General features: G+C 49.2%; 1 protein-coding gene across 1 annotated transcript in view; it reads left to right on the forward strand.

The window, feature by feature from the left end:
* The first annotated feature begins 13,118 nt into the window (after positions 1 to 13,118).
* ZNF185 (zinc finger protein 185 with LIM domain) overlaps positions 13,119 to 20,992 on the forward strand; it is a 74,781-nt gene continuing 66,907 nt past the window's right edge. Inside the window, exon 1 of the mRNA XM_061136138.1 lies at positions 13,119 to 13,457. The gene's annotated coding sequence lies outside the window, so the exon portion shown is untranslated. The remainder of the gene's footprint in view (positions 13,458 to 20,992) is intronic.

The following is a 20,992-nucleotide window of genomic DNA, read 5'->3' on the forward strand; positions in this document are numbered from 1 at the left end:
GCCATCAATCAACTTATCACAGTAGCTAATGAGGTACATTGGATCCCGAAAAGGATTACTGTGGCCTGGTAGTCACTAGGGCAGGAGTGTCCTGGTCCTCTAAGGTTTGCCAAAACCAGTCAAGCATGAGGTTCTATCTGAATGCAAGGACAAGACAGTGAGACAACTCACTTAAGCAGTGGTCAGGGAGAGTTGCAGCCCTATGGGTAGATGCACACAGAGGGTGCTGAGTAGGCCATTGAGGCAGAGAAGGTACTGGGCCCTAGTATGTGGCACGCCTCCATCTGGAAGAGGGGTCCAAAGGGCAGACAAGTCCTGGCAGGCTCAGCAGCCATGAATCCAGGGTAGGGCAGTTCCTGCAGAGCTTGGTGAGGCAAGGCCCTGGGTAAAGCACCAAAGAGCTGCCTACCTAATGATCTAACCTGCCTCTGATAGGCCAAGGGCTTTGAGCAAACTGCTAGATCCCTGGAGCCCTGTCTGCCAAATACTTTTCAGATCATTCACTGGGCTCGTTTGGCACCAAGTGATGGTTGTCAAATGTGTACAGAGGTCACTAGTATGATGACACTGGCTTAGAAGGTGCTGAGAAATGTGGGTGGATCTGTAGGGTGGGTTCAGAAAGGCCTGAGAATCCAACTGCCCAGGTGAACAAGTGTTTGTTCTAGCACTGCCTCCAGGCCCAGGACTAGGCCTCTGATCCTGGGGCTGGGCCTCGTGTCCCAGTAGGGGAGGGACTGGGATTTGGACATGTTCTCTGTGCCCCATTTGGGGCTGGGATTAGTATTCAGGAGAGAGAAGCTCAGAGGCTGAGCTAAGGCCATGCAGCCAAAGGCCATCTAGCCACAGTGAACTGAAGGGGCTCCCGGTGGTACTGAAACCGGGACAAGTCCCAAGGTCCCATGGCTCTGAGGGCTATTCAGGAGATGGTGCCCTGTACCACTGCAGCTCAAGGGCTCCAGAAGTCCCTGTCCTGTTAACACGACTGTCGGATTACTCCCTTTTATCCAGTTCTGGCTCAGACCGCTGGATGTTGAGTGGCTGTTTTCAGTGTGGAGGGTGCCAAGAGAACTTCTGACATCTATGGCCAGGGATCATTAGAGGGACTCTCCCTGGACTGGGAGACCCATGGCAGCATGTAAGGGCCCCTCCCTGGAATGCCTTCTGTCCCCTTTGCTGGCAGACTCCTACAAGTCTCTGCTGGGCCAGCAGCCTGGCCAATTGAAGCTCCCCCTGTGCCTGCTTCCTCCACCAGTGGCTCTAGCCCAAGATTCCTGGCTCTTCTCCCTGTGTCCCCCTAGACTAAGGAGTCCTCCAAGACAGGACCTGCTCAGAAGCTCCCTGTGACCCCTGTCATGCGAGCACCATGGTGCCTACCTCTCCCCACCTCAGCGTGAGTGATCCATAGAGCTGAGCTAAATGGAACTGAAGGGGAGGCAGAAACTTCCTGGGGTATCAGCCAGAGGAGGCCTCTGCTGTAGGAGGCTACTGGCATGAAAACCGAGCAACACAGTAATGAGAAAACAGGCATGACCCAGGGCTGAGGAAATTCTCCAGGACCATGTTCCATGAATCCTAGTTGGCCTAGGACTGCCTGGGAAGAGTCAGGCTCTGGTAGCACTCTTCTGGGGCCAGACTCCAGCACCCAGTTGGCTGAGATTTCTCCTCCAGGGTCTGTAACTGAGTGAGGGCACCTAGGTCAGCCCCTTCATTGCTCAGATAAGGGGCCAACACTCAGGGATGGCTGAAATTGGTCTAAGAAGAAAAGCCTATTCATGAAAGAATACCTATTAAAATGATAATCCCCTCCTAGAGTCTTCTGTCCAGCTCCTTCTAGAAGCCTGTGCTGAGGGAAGTAGCAAGGGAGGGAAAGTCACAAGAAAGCACTCAAGGGCCACTGTATTCCTCCCTAACCTCCAGTACCTCTGAACATGACCTGACATGGCAATGGGGTCTCGGTAGAGCAGGTTGAGATGAGGGCATTCAGGGGGACCCTAATGCAATAAGATGATGCCCTAATGAGGAGAGGAGAGACACAGACGGCCATGTGGATATGGAGGCAGAGGGTGGGAGGGGTGCAGCCACAAGTCAAGGAAAGCCTGGGGCCACCAGAAGCTGGAAGACATGAGAAGGATTCTCTCCAAGAGGTTTCTGAAGGAGCATGGCCCAGCACATACCTTGATTTCTGATTTCTGGCCTCCAGAACTTTGGGAAGATAAATGTCTGTTGTTTTAAGCTCCCCCCTTACTCCCACCATGGGTGGCACTTTATTGTGGCAGCTTCAGAACACTCCTACAAACACTTTGACACCTGTCTCCTAGTAGCCTCACAACCAGTCAAGGGCAGAAACCTGGCCCATCTTCCCATTCCAGTGTCTGTGCTCCTGGTGCTGCCTCTCAGCTCACTGCTTCCACCCCAGTTGTGAATAAACAGTGCTGTTCAGCTTCAAAGCACTCTGGACATACTAATTAACTCTTGGTTAATTGGATGAAATAACGTGAAGCTCTAGTGACATCATCTGCGTGGTGTGCCCAGATCTAGCCACAAGTGAAGTCTAGTGACTGCTGAGCTGTGAGCTTCATCTTGTGGTAACATGTTGTGCCTTTCGCAACCATCCCCAGAGCAGCAGTCTGGGAGGCCCCATTCCCCGCTCAGCTCCACAGGCTTCAGAAAACGGCCAGCCATGAGCACGCTTGGCCAATCAAGCACATGTGACCCTAATGGTTTCTGTGATTAAGCATGTGTGTGTGTGTGTGTGTGTCTGTGTGTGTGTGTGTGTGTGTCTGTGAGGGAGAGCGAGAGAGAGCCACGCAGCCCTGAAATTGTCTTACAGACTGCAGACACTCACATGTACCTTCAAGTACCCCATAGGACGGCCCTGTGGGCCTCTGCGACCCTCAGGGCCTATGCATCTCCTGACTTCTAGAGCCCAAAGAGAAGAATTCCCCTGACCTTTATATTCACAACCTCAGAGGGCGAGCAGTACTTGAGCTGGGCAAGTAGCTGCTTGTGAGGCTGCGAGTCAGGAGCCTACCCCAAGTCAGAGTGGGGAGAAACTTGGACCAAGGTCCATTGGACACAAGGAGTGGTAGGGCTGGCACTGTCCCCACCGTGCTGGGGGCCCCGAGGACTAGACGGTGGGCACGCTATGGTACATGGAGTCCAGGATGGGGTTGGAGTCCTAACTTGGACTCTGCCATGGATTAACCAGGTCTCCCTGATTCCATGCAGGCTCTCTTTCATTCCCCACCCAACAACCAGGGGCTGTGTGCACCAGGTGGGTCTGCTCTTGCCAGTCCCTCACTTGTGTATCCCAACAGGTGCCCTGTGACACCATCAGTGAACAAAAAATAAAACAGAAAGCAGATGCTGTCCAATAACAAAGAAAGGAAGGTCATTCCTGCCTAATTATCTTCCAATCCTTCAGATTATTAAAAAAAAAATAAGAAAACCCAAAACTCCAAGTTTGGTGCCCTTGTGTTTTTCTTACTTTGTACAGAAGTGAAATAGACCCTGAAATGAATGTGCAGATCATACATAAGTGTGCAGCTTGATGTCAGCTCACAAAGAGAACATTATCCATGCAAAAGCACCCAGGTCAAGAAACAAAATCTGGCCAGCACCCCAGAAGCCCGTCTGCCAGTTCCCCTCCTAGTCACTACCTCCCTGAGGGGAACCCCTCTCTTGCTATCTAGTAGCAGACATTAGGTTTTCCCATTTTTATGTTTGACATAAATGAAACTACACAGTATGTGCTCTTATATGTCTGGCTTCTCTCACTCAAGTTCTCCTTGTGTCCTCACATGATCTTCCTTCTGTGTGTGTCTGGGTCCTCACCTCCTCTTGTAAGAAGCCATATTGGACTAGGACCCTCTGTAACTACCTCATTTTTCCTTAATTATTTCTGTAAAGATCCTCTCACCAAATACTGCAATCACACTCTGTAAAATTTTTAAAAAAGATAAAACTACATGCAAATGAAGAACTTCTGTTCATCAGGACACACTGTTGTTTTATGTGGTGGTAAGTCTCATTAGTTCTCAGGAAATGCAAATTAAAACTATGAGATCTAGGAGATCCAACCAATCAATCCTAAAGGAAATCAGTCCTGAATATTCATTGGAAGGACTGATGCTGAAGCTGAAGCTCCAATACTTTGGCCATCTGATGCGAAGAACTGACTCATTGGAAAAGACCCTGATGCTGGGAAAGATTGAAGGCAGGAAGGAAAGGAGATGACAGAGGATGAGATGGTTGGATGGCATTACCAACTCGATGGACATGAGTTTGAATAGGATCCGGGAGTTGGTGATGGACAGGGAAGCCTGGTGTGCTGCAGTCCATGGAGTCGCAAAGAGTTGGACACGACTGAGTGACTGAACTGAACTGATCTAGAATTTTAAAAAAACAGAGAATGCCAAATGTTGGCAAGGATGTGAGGGCAACTAGAACTCTCATGCATGGCTGGAGGGAGGCTTAATGGGTACAAGAACTTTATAAGACTATTTGACCTTGTCTACTAAAGTTGAATATGTATATTTCTCTGACCCTTATCGAAGCTGGGAGTAGCGGCCAGGGAAAGAGGAGATAAAAGTATATCCCAACCACTATCAAGGGCTATGAGTTGAATAATGTTACTCCCAAATTCCTATCTTGACATTTTCACCCACATCCTGTTTGGAAATGAAGCAACATGCTTCTATATAACTATAGGTCAAAATATCATAATAGAAAGTTGAAAATATATTGAATGTTTTGATAGGGAAAATACTACATATCAAAATTTGTGGGATACAGTCAAGGTTGTGCTTAGGGGAAAATATTAGCCACAAATGTGTGTGGTTATAAAAGAAAAGGCTAACATTAATGAGCTAAGTATCCCTCTCAAGAAATTAAAAAAAAATAAGAGGAAAATAACTGCCTCCCCCGCCCCCAAAAATGAATGAATGAAGATACAGAAATTAATGAAAAAGAAAAAACAACCAATACGGAGGGTGAACAAAACCAATATTTTATTGCTTGAAAAGTAGCAAAACTTTGGTGAGATTAATCAAGAAAGAAGACAGAAGGTACAGGAATGTAATAGAGACTGTAATTATAAATTCTATGAACTTTAAATGATAAGAAGTTATGAGCAAAAACAGAAAGTTTGAAATAAAACACAATTCATAGAAATAATGCAACTTAGAAAAGTCTGGATAGTCTTATAACTGTTTAACAATGGGATGAGCATTTGAAAGTTTCCCCAACCCATGATGACTGATTTTATGTGCCAACTTGACTAGGCTATAGTAGCCTGTTACTTAGTCACTCTTCTAGTTGTTGCTGTGAATGTATTTTATAAATGTGATTAAAGCCCATAATCAATAGACTTTAAAGGAGATTATCCTGGATAATCTGGGTGGGTCTGATTCAATCCATTGAAAAGCCCTAAGAGCAGAGCTTCAGCTCCTACCAGAAAGTTCTAGGCTGTCCTTCCTCACAGCCTGCACTACAGATTCTAGGCTTCCTAGCCAGCCCTCAATTCCTGACACTACATCTCTATACATCTCCTACTGATTCTGGTTGAACCCTGACTGATAAAAACAGACACCCATGGAGAAATTGGCTGGAGGCTGGTGCCTAAATTCAAGTCACTCCTTGATCTTTCTAGAAATATCCTGCTAAGAGTCAAACACATGCTTTCTTTCAAATGTGGCATTTTGCACTGATGTTTAAACTCTGGCATAAGCAGCAGGTTGCATCAGCTTCATATATTTACAAGCTGCAGGATTCAAATAATTTAGTTTTGGCCAAAGGAAGAAAGCCTCCCTAGAAACTGACAGAAAGAAGGAAGGTGAGACCCCCAAGGGAATTTCTTTTCCCCAGTCTGAACCCAGTGAAGTGATAGATGTGCAAGTTAGGATTCCAGGCCCTGGAGACAACCCAGGCCCAAATCCCAGCTTCCACACTCACTAGCTGTGTGAACTTGGACCTCAGTCTCCTCATCTGTAAAATGGGGATAATCATAGTATTGTCCTCAGAGGGCAAGTTTCAGAAGTGTCTCTTTTCTGGTTATTGAAATGTCAATCTCAAACTGGATTTGACTCTCCTCTCCCTGCCTCCCACCCAGTGCAGCCTCCCCGAGACCATGACTGCTCTGAGACCCTCCTGCCACTGTACTGTCTTCAGGAAAATTAAGGGACGCTGGCTCTTTCATGGTGGCGGGGGAGGTGTTGTGAGCTCTTTTAAGGGTTCTTTGGGAGCATGTCCACTGTCAGTCCCCTGTCATGGATGGGCAGGCCAGCCCCTGCTATTTCTTTCCCCAAGAGGGGAGAGGAGTAGGAGTGAGGGGGGCTGTGGCAGTGGCTGGTGACAATGACAAGGCCTGTATGTACCTTTTGTACATGACAGTGGAGGGTACCTGGCTGCCACAGCTGGCAGATGCCCCTAGACTGTGAGGGCCCTTCATGCCTCACATTTCGTTCTCTGCCGGGGGTGGAAGAGCTCAAGCTCTTAGTGGGAACAAATCAGTCATGTGCAAACAGCCCTGGGAGCAAGCAGGAGAGAGCCGCAGGCATCCTGTTCCCCTCTGCTCCGGATGTCTTCCATATTCTGCTCCTGGCCACTAGATGAGTTTTGACGAATGTGACTGCTGATGCCTGATCTCTGACCCTTTCTTCACAGGCTCTTTCCTCACGGGGGCTCCCTTTCGGTTAAGCTGAGCAGGGCTCCTCACTGGCCTCTGTTAGTCTACACCCAACCCTTGCTATGCTGCCAGAGGATGCAGCATATGTTCTCTGTGGCCTCCAGTGGCCATTGCGAGCTGCCTCTGCCGCCACATGCTTGGCCTCCACTCTGCACAGTCCCTCTGAGCCCCAGCCCTGTACTATCCCATGTCAGTTTGTTTCCTCCACTTGGCTGCCGCACAGGCCCTCAGTCTCACTACCTCCCAAACAACTTTCATTCCCTGACCCTCAGAAGGGCACTCCTGAAGAGCGGATTCCTACCCCGACTTCCTTCCTCAATTGTTTCATGAGGCTTCTCTAATTCTTGAATAAATGATGTGTGCAAGTAACTGAAGCAAGCGGGCACCCACTCTGTGTCTCTCTCATTCCCAACCTAAGCTCCCTCTGGGCTCAGCCCATTTCTTCTTCTAATGTCAGTAAACACCTGCCCCTCTCTTTGTGGGTGAACCCAACAGTTCAACCCATCTGAACACTGGGAGGACAGGGCTAGTGAGGGCCTCCCTTGTTGAAGCTGGGAGTGAGGCCAGGGGAAGATCAGATGAAGTCTATCCCAGCCACATAGGAATGTTTCTGCTGCTGCAACAAACCTACATCAAAGTGGCCACAAGATGAGCTAATAGAAGACGGACAAATGTGACTCCACATTTACTTAGCTTTATGTGGAGTCTTGATTTCATAGGGAGGGCAGCCTGCCCATGCCATTTCCCTGATTCCTCCCCCTCCTCCCCCAGTTCCTGGATCAGGAGCCCCCCTCCCATCCCCCACTCCACTGCATCCTCACATTAAGGTTGGTTCTCCGCATTTAAGATTCTTATCTGTTCCTTCTATTATTCTGGAACACAGGCTCCCCCCTCTTCCTCCCCCACCTTTTCCCCTAGGGGAATATCATAGAAGAATAAAGACATTCATCTTGGAAAAACTGTGAGTCCAACTTTTACCTGTAGGGAACAAACTTCAAAGAAACTTGATGATGGTGCCATTTTATTGACAGGAGATTTCCTACTTCCTTCCCTTTCTCCCTCTGTCGCTCTTTTTCCAAACACCCACAGAGCAGCCCATGTCCCTTGTGGGTGCCACCAGGGGCCCAGACCTATGACCCGAAGGAGCTCTCCACCACCCCAGGGAGACATGATGTCACCTGCTGCCTCTGCCTCCTCCTTCCTTGAGGTCAGGCTTCCCTCCAGTCATCTTCCCAGGACCATCTCTTTCACTTCCCCTCTTCTTCCCCCTGGCAACGCTCTACCCCTTCCCCACTGGCTACCACCCCACCCCAGTGGATCTTCCTCCCTCCTAGCACTAGTTCTCGCCTCAGGACTCAGTGACTTGTTAAGCCTCTTAGGTAGCTTTGTCTTCCCCCAGAGCCTGTCCTGTATCACAGGGAGAGGGCGGGGGAGGAGGCTCAGGGAGCACCTTCTGGGATGAACTCATACAGAGATGTTTAAGATGTAACTTTTTTTTAAATTTATTTTTAATTGGAGAAAAATTGTTTTACAATGTTGTGTTGGTTTCTGCTACACAGCAATGCAAATCAGTCATAATTATATATGTATCCCCTCCCTCTTGAGCCTCCCTCCCCTCTCCCATCCTTTAAGAAGCACAATCTAACCTGTTTTCTAAACACACCAAGTATTTACTGGGCTTCTACTTATGAACAAGTACTATTCTCACACACCTGTTGGGTTCAACCCCTGGGTTGGGAAGATCCCCTGGAGAAGGAAATGGCAACCCACTCCAGTATTCTTGCCTGCAAAATCCAATGGATGGAGAAGCCTGGTAGGCTACAGTCCATGGGGTCGCAAAGAGTTGGACACGACTGAGCGACTTCATTTTCTTTCTTTCACACACATGTTAAGAGTGGCCAAAAGCAGTCATCATGCAAGGACTGCTGAGGCCGTCTCAGGTTGGGGAGGGGAGGGAAGGGGCACAGTGAACTCCCACATTGTTTGTGTGCTGTATGGCTGTCCTATTACAGAGACAGTATATGTTCAAGAGAGTGCTGCCTCTGCCAAGTCACTCCCTGATGGTGGGACCATGATGCCGGGACACATCCAGCTGTGACTCTGCTTTGAATTTTGAAAATGAGTGTTTGCAAAAACGTGGCATCTGCATTTTGTTGCTATACTGGAGGTGATCCTGTTCTCTTGACCCAACACTTACTGAGCACTTAGTAGTCCCCAGTGCCTGTCGCGAGAGGAGGTGTATGAATGGGAGCCAGTTTCTCCTTTCTAGAGCTCAAGGGCCGTGGGGGAGGCAGAGGCAAACCATGTGACTGCCACGTGATGTGGTCCAGGAAGAACCTGAGCCACATGTGTTGCCAAGGCAGTGGCCAACAGCTCAGAGGAGCTACTGTGAGGAGAAAGCATCCATTGTTCATCCAGTCCCTGCTGTGTGAAGTCTTTTTTTGTTTTGAAAGTGTTAATCGCTCAGTCGTGTCCAACTCTTTGCAACATCATGGACTGTAGCCTGCCAGGCTCCTCTGTCCATGGGATTTCCCAGGCAAGAATACTGGAGTGGGTAGCCATTCCTTTCTCCAGAGGATCTTTTTTGTTTTAGATCAAATTAATTCATTCTTCATTCCAGGTGACCCCTGATTCTGCCATCCAAGTGTGTTGTAGATGCTCCCATGTTCAATGTTTCTACACCTTTCTCATCTTGTAGACTTTATTTCTTCTTAGGTCTGACCTTTATAGACTGAAAAGCACTTCATTAGAGACACAGGCTGTTCATTATTAGAGCTTGTCCCCATGCCTCGACAGTCACTCACTTCCTTGGCTGCGTTAATGGTTTCTCTGTGGGCCCTCTGAGGGGCTGTCCTCTCCTTCCAACACAGACAGTGGGGGAGTCCACAGAAATACACTTTCTGGAAGTGATACATGGCTGGCCTCAAGGCAGCACCCAGAAGCAGGAGGAAATCTCTCCTGGGCAGCCCACCAACTGGCCCTGGCCCCACAGCCTGAAAGCTCTCCAGCCAGAGGCAGCCTGGCACAACTTGAGTGGGCTCCTTGTGAAGTCACTGGGGCCTCAGCATGGCTAGGTGGGCTGGGCTGGGCTGGCCTGGTAGAGGCAGGGGCTGGCAGGGTTTGCTTGTGTGGTAAGAATAGTTCTCTTTTCTTTTTTGTTTTTATTAGTGTTTTTTTTTTTATTATGAAAGTAATGCACTGCCATAAAAATTCAAAGAGTACAGAATGGAATAAAAAGAAAACTTGAAGTACATTCCCACTCAGCCCACACAAACCCACTGCCTAGAGGCAGCCGTCCTGATCATTTTCATGTGAAACCTTCTAGATACCTTATAGCATATACAAACAGAAATATAATGATGTAGTTGTTGAAAATCACTTTTTTAAACAAAAAGCAGATGCACATTTTAAAATAAATCAAGCATTGCAGAAAATACACACAAAAAAAGAAAGTCAAGGTAACTCAAAATCCATCTCCTAGACATACCAAGTGTTTCCAAGGTGTTTCTCAATGCATTCAAACAATTTTATAGAAATGAGCTCACACTATACACACTCTTATATATCTTATGGAAACTGCTTTCTCCCTCTTGTTCAACAATATAGACATTTTCCATGTTCATATCTAGAGACCTATAATCATCATCTCAATCAGCTTCATATTACCTGTTATAAACTTTGAATGTACATATGGATGGAAACCTACACTGTTGCCAGCTTTTTAATATCAAAAATAACGTTGCAACAAGCGTACTTGTACTCATGTTCTCTCTCCCAACCCCACGTAATTGCCTCCTGAAGATAAATACCAGTAACTCAAAACCATTGTATTGGCAACAGTGACACCTCTGTATCCATTGCATTGGCAACTGTAAGGCCTCTGACCACGTCAAGTCTTGGCCAGAATGTGGAGCACCGGGTGCTCTCACCCACTACTGACCCAAAGGAAAATCACTGTTCTACTGTGAGGTCAAACATGCCCATATCCTAGAACCCAGCATTTCTACTCTTGGGTATAATACACCTAGAGCTCTGAATATCCAAGTATGATTTCCCCACCAGTAGCATGAGCATTGGGCTTCTCTGGTGGCTCAGACAGTAAAGAGTCCACCTGCAATGTGGGAGACCCTAGCTTGATCCCTGGGTCAGAAAGATCCCCTGGAGAAGGGAATGGCTACCCACTCCAGTATTCTTGCCTGGAGAATTCCATGGACAGAGGAGCCTGGCAGGCTACAGTCCATGGGGTTGTAAAGAGTCAGACATGACTGAGCGACTAGCACTTTCACTTATATAACATGAGCATCACCTGGGATCTTGCTAGAAATGCCAATACATTCCTAACCAAACTGGGATCTCTGGGGGTGAGGTCCTGCTCTCTTTGTTTTAACAAGCCCTCCAGGGGATTCTGAAGCCCATGAAACTTTGAGAACTACTCACCTCAAGAATATCTTGTCCATGTGGTCAGGAGATGTGTACAAGAATTCCAGAGCAGCCTTGTTCTTAATGGCACAACAATCAGAAGCTCACCAAATAGTAAGAGATGAGGAGAAGTGGCCGGATCTCTGTAGCCCCAACTTTGGTGGGGACAGCTGTGGGAGGAACAGGTTTGGAAGGGCTGATAAGGAGTTTTATTTGGGTCACCAAGTACAATGCCTAATCAATGTGCATTGAATAGGCCTTGGGATATAGGAATATGAAATTAAGGGGAAAGTCCTGAGTTGGAGATGTAAGTTTGGGATTTATCAGCCTTCCGATGGTGTTTAAAGACACAAGATGGCAAGATGAATAGAAATCACCATAAAAAAGAATACCATTGAGTCTTCTCAATGGTTCCAAGGACTGAGTCCTGGTAACTTCCAAAGTGAGGAGGTTGGAAAGAGTGGAGACAATGAGAAAGGGTCAATCAAGAGTAAAGCATTTCCAGAAGGAGTGTTTCCTGTATCCAATGATGCTAACATATCCAGTAAAATTAGAATGAAAGCTGACCACTGGACATAGCAAGAGGGAGAGCACTGGTTTTAAAAAGAGCCATTTCTGTTAAGTGCTGTCCATGAGATAGAAGGGAAGAAGAGGAGTAAGAGAGAGAAAGTGTAGGTTATTCTCTCCATGGTTGCTACTGAGAAATGGAGGAGGGAAATAAATGAAGAGTAGCTTGCATTTTGATCAAAATGATCCAACCAAGTGGAAATAATTGATGACCCAAGAAAAAGGTAGAAAAAACATTAGCAGGCCAGAGTAGGTGGTAGGAGATGGGGTCAAGTGCCCAAGCCAGGACAGGTCCTCCTGAGTCTCAGGACAAAAGTCATAGATAATGGTGCTGGTTGGTTGGCAGATGTTTATATCCATCACATTTTATATAATATACATATATACTGCATTATAGATAACAGATAATAAAAAGATGTTTTTAATTTTTGAAAAGTAAGCTTATTGAAGCAGTTGATTTATAATGTCATGTTAGTTTGAGGCATACAGCATGGTGATTCAATTTTTGGTTTGTTTGTTTTGGCCATACCACGTGGTTTGCAGGATCTTAGTTCCCTGACCAGCGATTGAACCCATGTCCCCTGCAGTGGAAGCACAGAGTCCTAACCACTGGACTGCCAGGGAATTCCCAAAAAGAATTTTTGAATGTTAGTATTGCTAGGTCAAAGGGAGTCCTCATAGTTCTTGTTACATATTTCTACAAAAGTTACAATTCATTCTCCCACCTCTAGGACCCTTGAGGCTAAAGGTGACCATTTTCCCACACCTCAGATAACCCTGGGTTTTGCAGATCCAATGTAACTTTAACTTCTCTGAGACTGTATTTGCATTTCTTTCGCATGTGAATGGGGCTCCCGCAAACCTTGTTTTGTGAATTGTCTGTTCCTTTCTTTGCTGGCCTATGTTTGCTATTGCTGGCTTTGAAAGGAGCCCTTTTTTTATTTCTGGAAGATTAAGTCTTTTGCTGTCACATGCAGTTCAAATAAGTCTTCCCTGTTTGTCATTTGTCTAATGACAGTTCTGATGGGTTTTGGCATACAGAAGTTTTTAATTTTTCTCTTTTCTTTTATGGCTCCTGGTTTTCATGACATACTTAGAAAGGCTGTCCCCATCCCAGGATTCCTTCTAGTACTTTTATGGTTTCATTTTTTTTACATGAAATTTCTGAGCCATCTGGAGTTTATTTCAGTGTGGAGTCTGAGGTAGGAAATCCAGCTTGTTTTTCCACATGACTAGTAGTTCCAATGTCATCTACTGAGTGATACAGTTTTAATCTCTGATTTGAAAAGCCAGTGTATTGTCTAATAACATACCACATTTGACATGATCTTTTATTCCTTCTTTCATTCATTTGGCAAATATTTTGTGTGTGACCACTCAGGAACCCTACCAGGTGCTTGAGTGAGCAGGAAAGCATGAGATATGTTTCCTACATCCAAGAGTAAGGGAGGAGACAGAAGACTGTGATTCTGTAGGGTAATGAGTGCTGGGGCTGAAGGGCAGCCCAGGAAGAGACACTTGACTGGTCTTGATGGTTAGGGACAACTTCCTACTAGAGGTGTGTGCAGAGCAGGAGTTAACCAGGGCAGGAGGACCTCAGTCAACACCAAGGCTTGGAGACAGAGAACAAAATTTCTGTGAGGATCAGCAAGAAGTCCAGTGTGATGGGAACCTGGAACTTGGAAGTTCGGAGAAGAGGCTGGAACCACAAGAGGCATCAGACCTGGAGGGTGACAGGGAAAGAGGAGTCTCAGAGGATACCCCGATTTCCAGCTTGGACAGCTGGGTGAGTGAAGTCACCAGACTGACAATACAGGGGGACAATAGATGTAATGGGGCAAGAGTGGAAGCCAGAAGACTGTGGTGGTGGGGTAGGGGGGATCAAGGGTGATGGCTTGGACTAGGAGGGTGGTGGCAGTGGAAGTGGGAAGAAGTAATCAGGCTCTGGGTACATTTTGGAAGTAGAGCCATAATCAGAACCTGCTGATTGATTGGATGTAGGAGATGAAGGCCAGGTGCCTGGGCCTTTGGGCATGCAGAGCTGGGAGGTGCCACTGATGGGGAAGACCTAAGAGAAGAGAAGTTTGAGGGGTGTGGAGTTTTATTTGATGCGTTTAATTTCAGTCAACCCTTGGACATTGTAGGAGTCCCTGGCTAGGTCTGAAAATTAGACTGACAAGAGAAAAGAGTACCCATTTATTTAACATAAGGTTGAGAGCCTTCATAAGAAAATGAAGACCTGAAGGAATGGTTAATCCTGAGTGGTTTTTTCTAGGTTTGATGAAGACGGAAAGTCATGCAAAGCCAAGATAGGATGAAAAGTTTTGAGCAAAGTGTAGTAAATTCAGGGGAACTTAGCAAGGCCTCTTTGTTCGGATTCTTCTTGGCCTTATCCCTGTCTTAGAGATAAGGACACTCCTTTTGTCCAGGTATCAGGAGGGCACCTCTCACCTGAGAGTCTTATGAACTGCTTCCAGGAGAAAAGTGGCAGTGTAGGGAAGGTCAGAGAGACCTTCTTGTTTCTGTCATTTTCTCAAACTCCCTCATCTTAAAATATTCAACATGCCATGTTTGCTGGTAGTGTGTCTCAAACCCCATCAACATCCATTTGGTGGTTTCATTGAGTGTCTCTCAATGTAACAAGCTCTATTCTCAGCACTCTCTGTTACCAATGTAACCTTCACAATGACCCCAAGAGGTAGATGCTGGTATTCTCACCTCCTTCATACAGGTGAAAACCTAGAGGTGGCAAGTGACTTGCCCAAAGTCACACAGTGATTAATTGGCACAGCCAGGATTTATACCCACACAGTCCAGTTCCAGAGTTTGTGCTCCTAACCTTCAATATCCTTGGGGAAGTGAAGAGTCAGGGAAACCAAGGGAAGCATGTTTTTCCGACCTGAAGGAGTGATCGACTGTGGTTAAGAGGTTAAGTGAAGGCAGAGATGTGAGCACTGGGTTTGGCAACATGGAGAATCACTGGTAACCTTGACAAGAACGATTTTAAGGAAGCAGTAGGGTTGAAATCCTGACGGGAATGGGTTTATGAGGGAATGAGAAGCAGAGACAGCCCGTACAGACAATTCTTTCATGGAGTTTTGCTCAGTAGAGGAGCAGAGAAAAGAGACACTAAGTGGAGCTGAGAGCAGGGTCAAGTGAGACAACTTTCCTTCTTTTCTTTAACATTGATGGATATGCTCCAAATAAAGTGGACCTTCTTATGATGCAGAAAAAAAAAGGGGACAGTTACAAAGACGGAAGTCCTCGCAGAGGTGAGAAGGATTACGATCCAGAAATGGATATTGGCGCCATTCTGCAGTTATGTGACCTTTGCCAGCACTGTCATCACCTTGGGGTGGACAGGAAGAAAGCAGATGTTTAGATTTGTCCAGATCTGAGTGTCGAGTGAAGGTGACAGAGGGTCTGCAGAGCAAGGGAAATTCAGATGTTAACAAAAGAGGTGTTAAACTGATAGGCCATTGACTCTATGCTGGCTAGAGAGGGCCAGGAAGGGAGGAAAGAGCTAATGGATGGGAAGAAAGCAGACCAACAGACAGGAGATCCCCATGAGCCGGAAAGAGAACTGACTATATGTCTCATCAGGAAGTAGAACTAATGTGAACAAGCCCACTGGAAAGAGAGGAGACAGGGGTCAGAAGGTGGAAGCTTTGCAATACAGTCTCCAGAGGTGATAACAAGATGTAGGTTGCCCCTGTGGGAAGAGGCAGCTGCAGTGGACTTGACAGGTTCTTCAGTGATATTGGGGTTGAACAACTGAGAGGCCTGAGGAGGATGGATGGTCCACTGGTAGGGATGCTGAAGTCCCACACTCACTGCTCCACAACACTGCACCCCCTTCCAATTCTCCTAGTCACCTTCTCATATGCAGTGAAATCTGGGTGGAAAAGAACAATGTGTCCTGTGCAAACATTTGCCTGAATATTCGCCTGAGCCTCAAAGGAGGAGAGGTGTTCATCCAAAGACAGACTAGTCTACTTCGAGTGAGTGGTGTGTGGGAGAAGGGAATGCCTCCCTTGGCTGAGGTTGTGGGGGGACCTCACTTAGCGGAGGGACTCAGTTAAGGGGAAAGTTGAGAGCTTCCTTCTAAGGAGAAGTGATTCAGCTAGACTGCTGATGTACGACAGAACTTGCTGTGGGGATGAACTCTTGTCTATCTGTGCTGTCTGTTACAGAAGCCCATGGCCACATGGAGCTAAATGTGACTCTTGTGACTGAGGAACTAAAGCTTCAATTTTATCCCGCTGTAATACATTTAAATTGCAATAACCATGAGTAGCCAGTGGAGCTCTAGAGAGGTATGCTGGTGTGGGAGCAGCAGTCCTGAAGGTCACAAGGGGGGAAGAAAGGGGCATGAGGGAGGGTACAATGCCAGGGAGCCTAAAGCCATGTGGCAAGTTCATAGTCTCCAAGTTCAAGCTGCTGTGATTCCCTTTCCTCCATGAGGAGGGGGTGGTCTGCCCAGATGGACAAGGAGGAGGCCTCTGAACTGTCCCCCTCTACCCCCAATCTCTCAAAGGCTGCTCCCCTTGAGGAAATCAAGGCAGCTAAGCACCCAGGGAGGTTTCTGGAAAAACTAAGGTGAGTCACAGTAACTTGGCTCTCCTGCATTTCCCCTTCCCAGGTGAGCACGGCCCCTAGTGAAGGAACAAATCAGCAACTCTCGGAGCTGGACAGACCTTCAGATTGCTGTGGCCTCAGCTCCTCCCACTAGCGGTTTAGCCAAGCCAGGCTTAGCAGGGCCCCTGAGCGAGAGCATCCTCCCTTGCTGGATGGATCCAGCTCTTCAGGAGTCACTTTTCCTGTGCATCCTGCATGCCCTGCTAGGTCTCCCAGCCCAGGGCCCCACTCAGGTGGAGGGAACCTTCCTGTTTCTTGAGCAGGTGGTAGCTCTCACACCTTTCCTCTTCTTGGCCTGTGATCACCACGCTCAGTGGGCATCAGGCCTGCCAGATAATCCAGGGGCCTGGGCTGCTTCTAGGGAAGCAGTGGGACCTCTGGGTGGGGAGCAGGGCTTGAGCCCTGGCTCAGGAGGACCAGACAGCTCCCAGATCCCCCAGGCATGGCCCCTTGCTGAGAGCAGCTGAGCTCTGGGGATGAGGGGGCGCTGGGCAGCCCGCCTACTGTCTCCTCCTCATGACTTCCCTTCCTCCTCCTCCCAGGAGCCTCTTTGCCGGCCAACTGTACTAAAACTCCGGAAAACCATGGCGGGGAGGTTTTCCAATTAGAACATTCTTTTTCCGATCTGTGGATGATTCTTAAAACAGCAAAAAGCCATTCTTCAGGGCATGTGGGGATTATCTGCCAGCGAGGCCTTGGCTCGGCTCGTGCACTCGTGCTCTGGAGGCCTGGCCCGGGGCTGCTTCACAGCCAGAGACAAAAGGCGGTCTGCGTTCCGGGCATCAGGTCACAGAGGCCAAGACAATGGCTGAGTGTTTCCTGGGCTTCTTCAAAGTAGTAGTTTTAAAAGGCAGAGGGGGAGTTCAGCCCGCAGGGGTGGGAGATGTGCACGTGGCCAAAGAGGCCTGCCTGTACAATCTCTCTGCTCCCAGAGGTGGGGGCACTGTCCACAGGGCAGGAACTGCTTGGGCGTGGATTCCGCACCACGGACCTGAAATGGTCTGCCTTCCCCACCAGATCAGGAGCTACTTCAGGGTGTGATTGGTCTCTGGGTGGGTGTGGCAGTGTGGTAGGGAAAGGAGGTCCTAAAAGGGGCATTTGATGAGTAAGAATAAGTGTGTATGTCACACACTGAGGGGCCCAGCCCCTAAGCCAGCAGTGCAGGTCGAGGGCAGCGCAGGGGCCTCACAGGCAACACCCGGCAGGTGGGGTCTTGCTCCCAGCCACATGGAGAGCTGGTTACAGACTCAGAGGCCGGGCCTGCAGGTTTGGGGATCCATAGGGGCCACTGTGGCTACAACCACGCCTGAGGACCCCTGTCATAAGGGGACCCACCCTGCTTGGAGCCAGTGGAGTCACCCAACAAGTGGAAACTGGTTGAAGAGCTTAGGAGGATGAGGTGTCAGGGCAGGCCCTAGAAAGAGGGAGGGCAGGGGGGATTAGGGTGCAAACAGGAGCCCAGCCCTCCTCACATGTGAACCTAAGAACACCAACTGGATGGGGGTTCCATCCACAGCAACCGGAGACCCAGCTTTAATCCTATTTCTGCCTCAGAATGCTGTGTGGTCCCTGTGGGCTACGGTCCATCCCTCTCTGGACCTGTTTCCCCATCTGCACCATGGCAGGGTTTGGATCCGGCATGGGTCTCCAGTCCCCTCCGGTGTGAGGACATTCTGCCTGGCGTGGTTTTGGTTGTTTTCAGGTTCAACCTCAGCCTGAAAACTGTCAGGCCTTACCCGTCGTCCCCCTCCCTAACCTGGGAAATCATGGTCTAGACTGTCTTGCCTGGGTTCTGTTCCCAGCCCTGGAGACCTGAATGGGGCCTTCCTGGAGCTGATGAGCCCTGCTGGCCACTTCCTTCCAGACTGCTGCCTGTCCCCCTGTCATCTGCTTGCTTCCCAAAGAACTCACCTCCATTCCCTGCTCCTGGTTCATGGCTCCCCTCAGCATAGGGGGTCACCACTTGCCCACTGCTGCTTTTTCCAGGCAGCCCAGCCTGGCTGCACCCTCCAGCCCATCAGAGTTAGAGGCAGCACTTTTACTCTCAGAGCAAAGCCTTGTTGTGGGGAGACTACTTGAGCTGGGGGGACTCCAGGAGGACTCTGCCAGAGCCTGGAGGGCTGGTCAGCCTTGCAGCTAGAGATGGTGGTCAAGGCACAAGAGGAGCTGAGAGTAGAAAGGGACAGGGCCAAGCTCAGGCCAGGCAGGGGTAGAGCCCAGTCTGGGGGAAACCAGCAGCCACCAGAGTCTTGGCCCTCCAGCTCTAATCTGAGGGCAAGTTCACGAAGGACCCAGTGTTCTGGCTAAGAATGGACGGCAGTTCACCAGCAAGAAGACACCTTGTGCAGGGCCCTGGTGGGACAAGAGCACTTGGTGCGTCTGGGTCCACATGCCCGAGAGCAAGGAATCAAAGAGGAAGCTGATGAAGTTGGCAAGGGCCTCAAGGCCTGGCTGAGGTGGCTGGGGGTGGCCCTGGCGGGGGTGGGGGGGCTCCGTTGGGGCAGTGAGCAGGTGGGCAGGGCAGGGCAAGGTAGGGCAAGGCAGTCACCTTTCGAGTCAAACTCGTTTGCAGGCAAGACCAGCTGCAGGGCCTGGCAGCCTGGCAGGGAGGGAGGAGTTAAGGAAAGGCCTATCCCTCTGGCTGGTGCTGTCATGGCGGGACTGACCCAGTGGGGGCTGAATCACCTGGTATGTGGGAAGAGCTGTGAGGCCCTGGGGCAACCCAGCCCCAGGCAGCCCTTGCTCACTGGCCATTGTTGGCTTTGGATACCACTCTCACTTGTGCTGTCTGGAGTGAGCTTGCCATTTCCTACTGGTGGCCTTTGAGAGGGGGGGCGCCCTCTTTCTCATCCTTATGTCTACTGCATCTCTGTGACCTCTACCTTCTACCTCTTTAAGTAAGGGGCTCTGGAAGGGTAAGGGGGCCCAGAGAAGGGGTGAGACATATCCAAGGACATATAGTGAGTATCATCTTTAGGAGCTAGGATGCCAAGTCAAATCCACAGTGACCAGCAACCTGAGATCAGGAGTGGGGAAGTGTTAGATGCTGGTCCCCAGACTGGAAGCAGAGAACGTTTGTTGGCAAGAGACGCAGGTGAGCTGAAGTGACTTTATACTTTAGATATAATCCCTAGTCCCACACCCCACACATATATTCACTCAGATATAGGGCTGCTTGCTTTCTACCTGATAAAGCCTGAGAAGAGCAAGGACAGCTTCCTGAGTGTCAATCACCTCCCAATCTTCCCCAACCCCCCATGTTGGTTTCCATGTCCCAGTGATGACTCAGACAGGGCCCTTCCCTCCCCAAGCTCACCATCTAGAACAATAAAAGGTGACAGCCACTATACTTGATTGATGCAGTCAGAGGGAACTGGGGGAGCACGGACAAGGAAGTGTTCTACTTGCCTGGGTGACCCGTGCAGTCAGGAGAAAATTTACAAACACTTGAGGAAAGTTTTGAACAATGACTAAGAGCTCACTAAGCAGACAAGGGGACAAAAGACATTCTAGGGAGTCTGTGCACCAGGAGTAAAAGCATCAAGGAGACAGGATGTATTCAGAAAGCAGAAGGAGGTGAGTGTGTCTGGAACATGTTGAACCAAGGGAAGAGAGTGGCTGGGTCTGCAGCCAAATCCTTGAGCCCCTTAAAGTGGTTGCCTTTTATCTTGAGAGCGATGGGAAGCCATCAAAGGCTACAGGCAGCTTTGGAGCCATGTGCAAAGTCCTCGACTGACTTCTGTGTGGAGACTGGATGGGGAGGAAGGCAAGACCAGAGGCAGGGAAAGCAATGAGGAGGCTGGTCCCATAGTCCAGGCTTGGACTAGGGTGGCAGCAGTGGGCGTGGAGAGAAACGGATGGATTGGAGGACCCTAGGGACCTAGATTCATCAGGGTTTGTTGAAGGAGAACCAGTAGCTCCATGGTTTGGATGCTCTCATCCTCATAGGCCATCTCCTGGCCAATTCTGTGTGGTCTCTTGGAGAGAGAAGCCCCACAGGTAAGGGTAGGGGCTTCATCTGACTCTCAGTCCATCCTAGCCCCTAGCCCAGTGCCTTCACTGTCACCAGTACTCAGCAAGCATAACAATGACACAAGTACTCAAAAACCAGGAATGAATGAATGACACTCATGAAACCGCAGTGGACCTCGGGATCTGGCTGTGTCCCCCCACTGAGTTTGCGGGGGTGCCCTGGCTAGGCGGACAGGGTGTTGGCTGCAGTGCCTTTGGAACCCCAAGTTTCCCAGGAGGATTTCCCAGCGTGAGAACTCAGGCGCCGCCGGGTAGTAGGCTCTCTGCCTTTCTTCTCCTTCCCAGCCTCCAGGACTTCCTGCATGATCTGAGCCGACAGCCCCCAGTCCCCCCGCCCCCCGACCCCCGTCTGGTATCTCCATCTGTAAAATGGATCTAGGAACAGTAGCTCTCCACAAAATGAACCTGCAGCATCTGCGCAAGTCATCACCCCGAACCGGGGCCAGATCGGGCCGGGCGCGGGCTGGGGCGCAACTGGGCAGCCCGGGCCCTTCACGTGGCGGCGGCCTCCCAGCCCAGGGCCGCGAGCCCGGAGGAATTTGCCTGGAAGTTTTCCACAGCGGCCGAGCCTTCGGGAGTTCGCTCTGGGCTCGGTGCGGGGAGCCCCGGCCTTGATTTCTCCAGCGGCCCCGGGGGCGGGGCCGGGAAGCT

This window comes from Dama dama, chromosome X, assembly GCF_033118175.1.
Source record: "Dama dama isolate Ldn47 chromosome X, ASM3311817v1, whole genome shotgun sequence".
NCBI classification, from domain to species: Eukaryota; Metazoa; Chordata; class Mammalia; order Artiodactyla; family Cervidae; genus Dama; species Dama dama.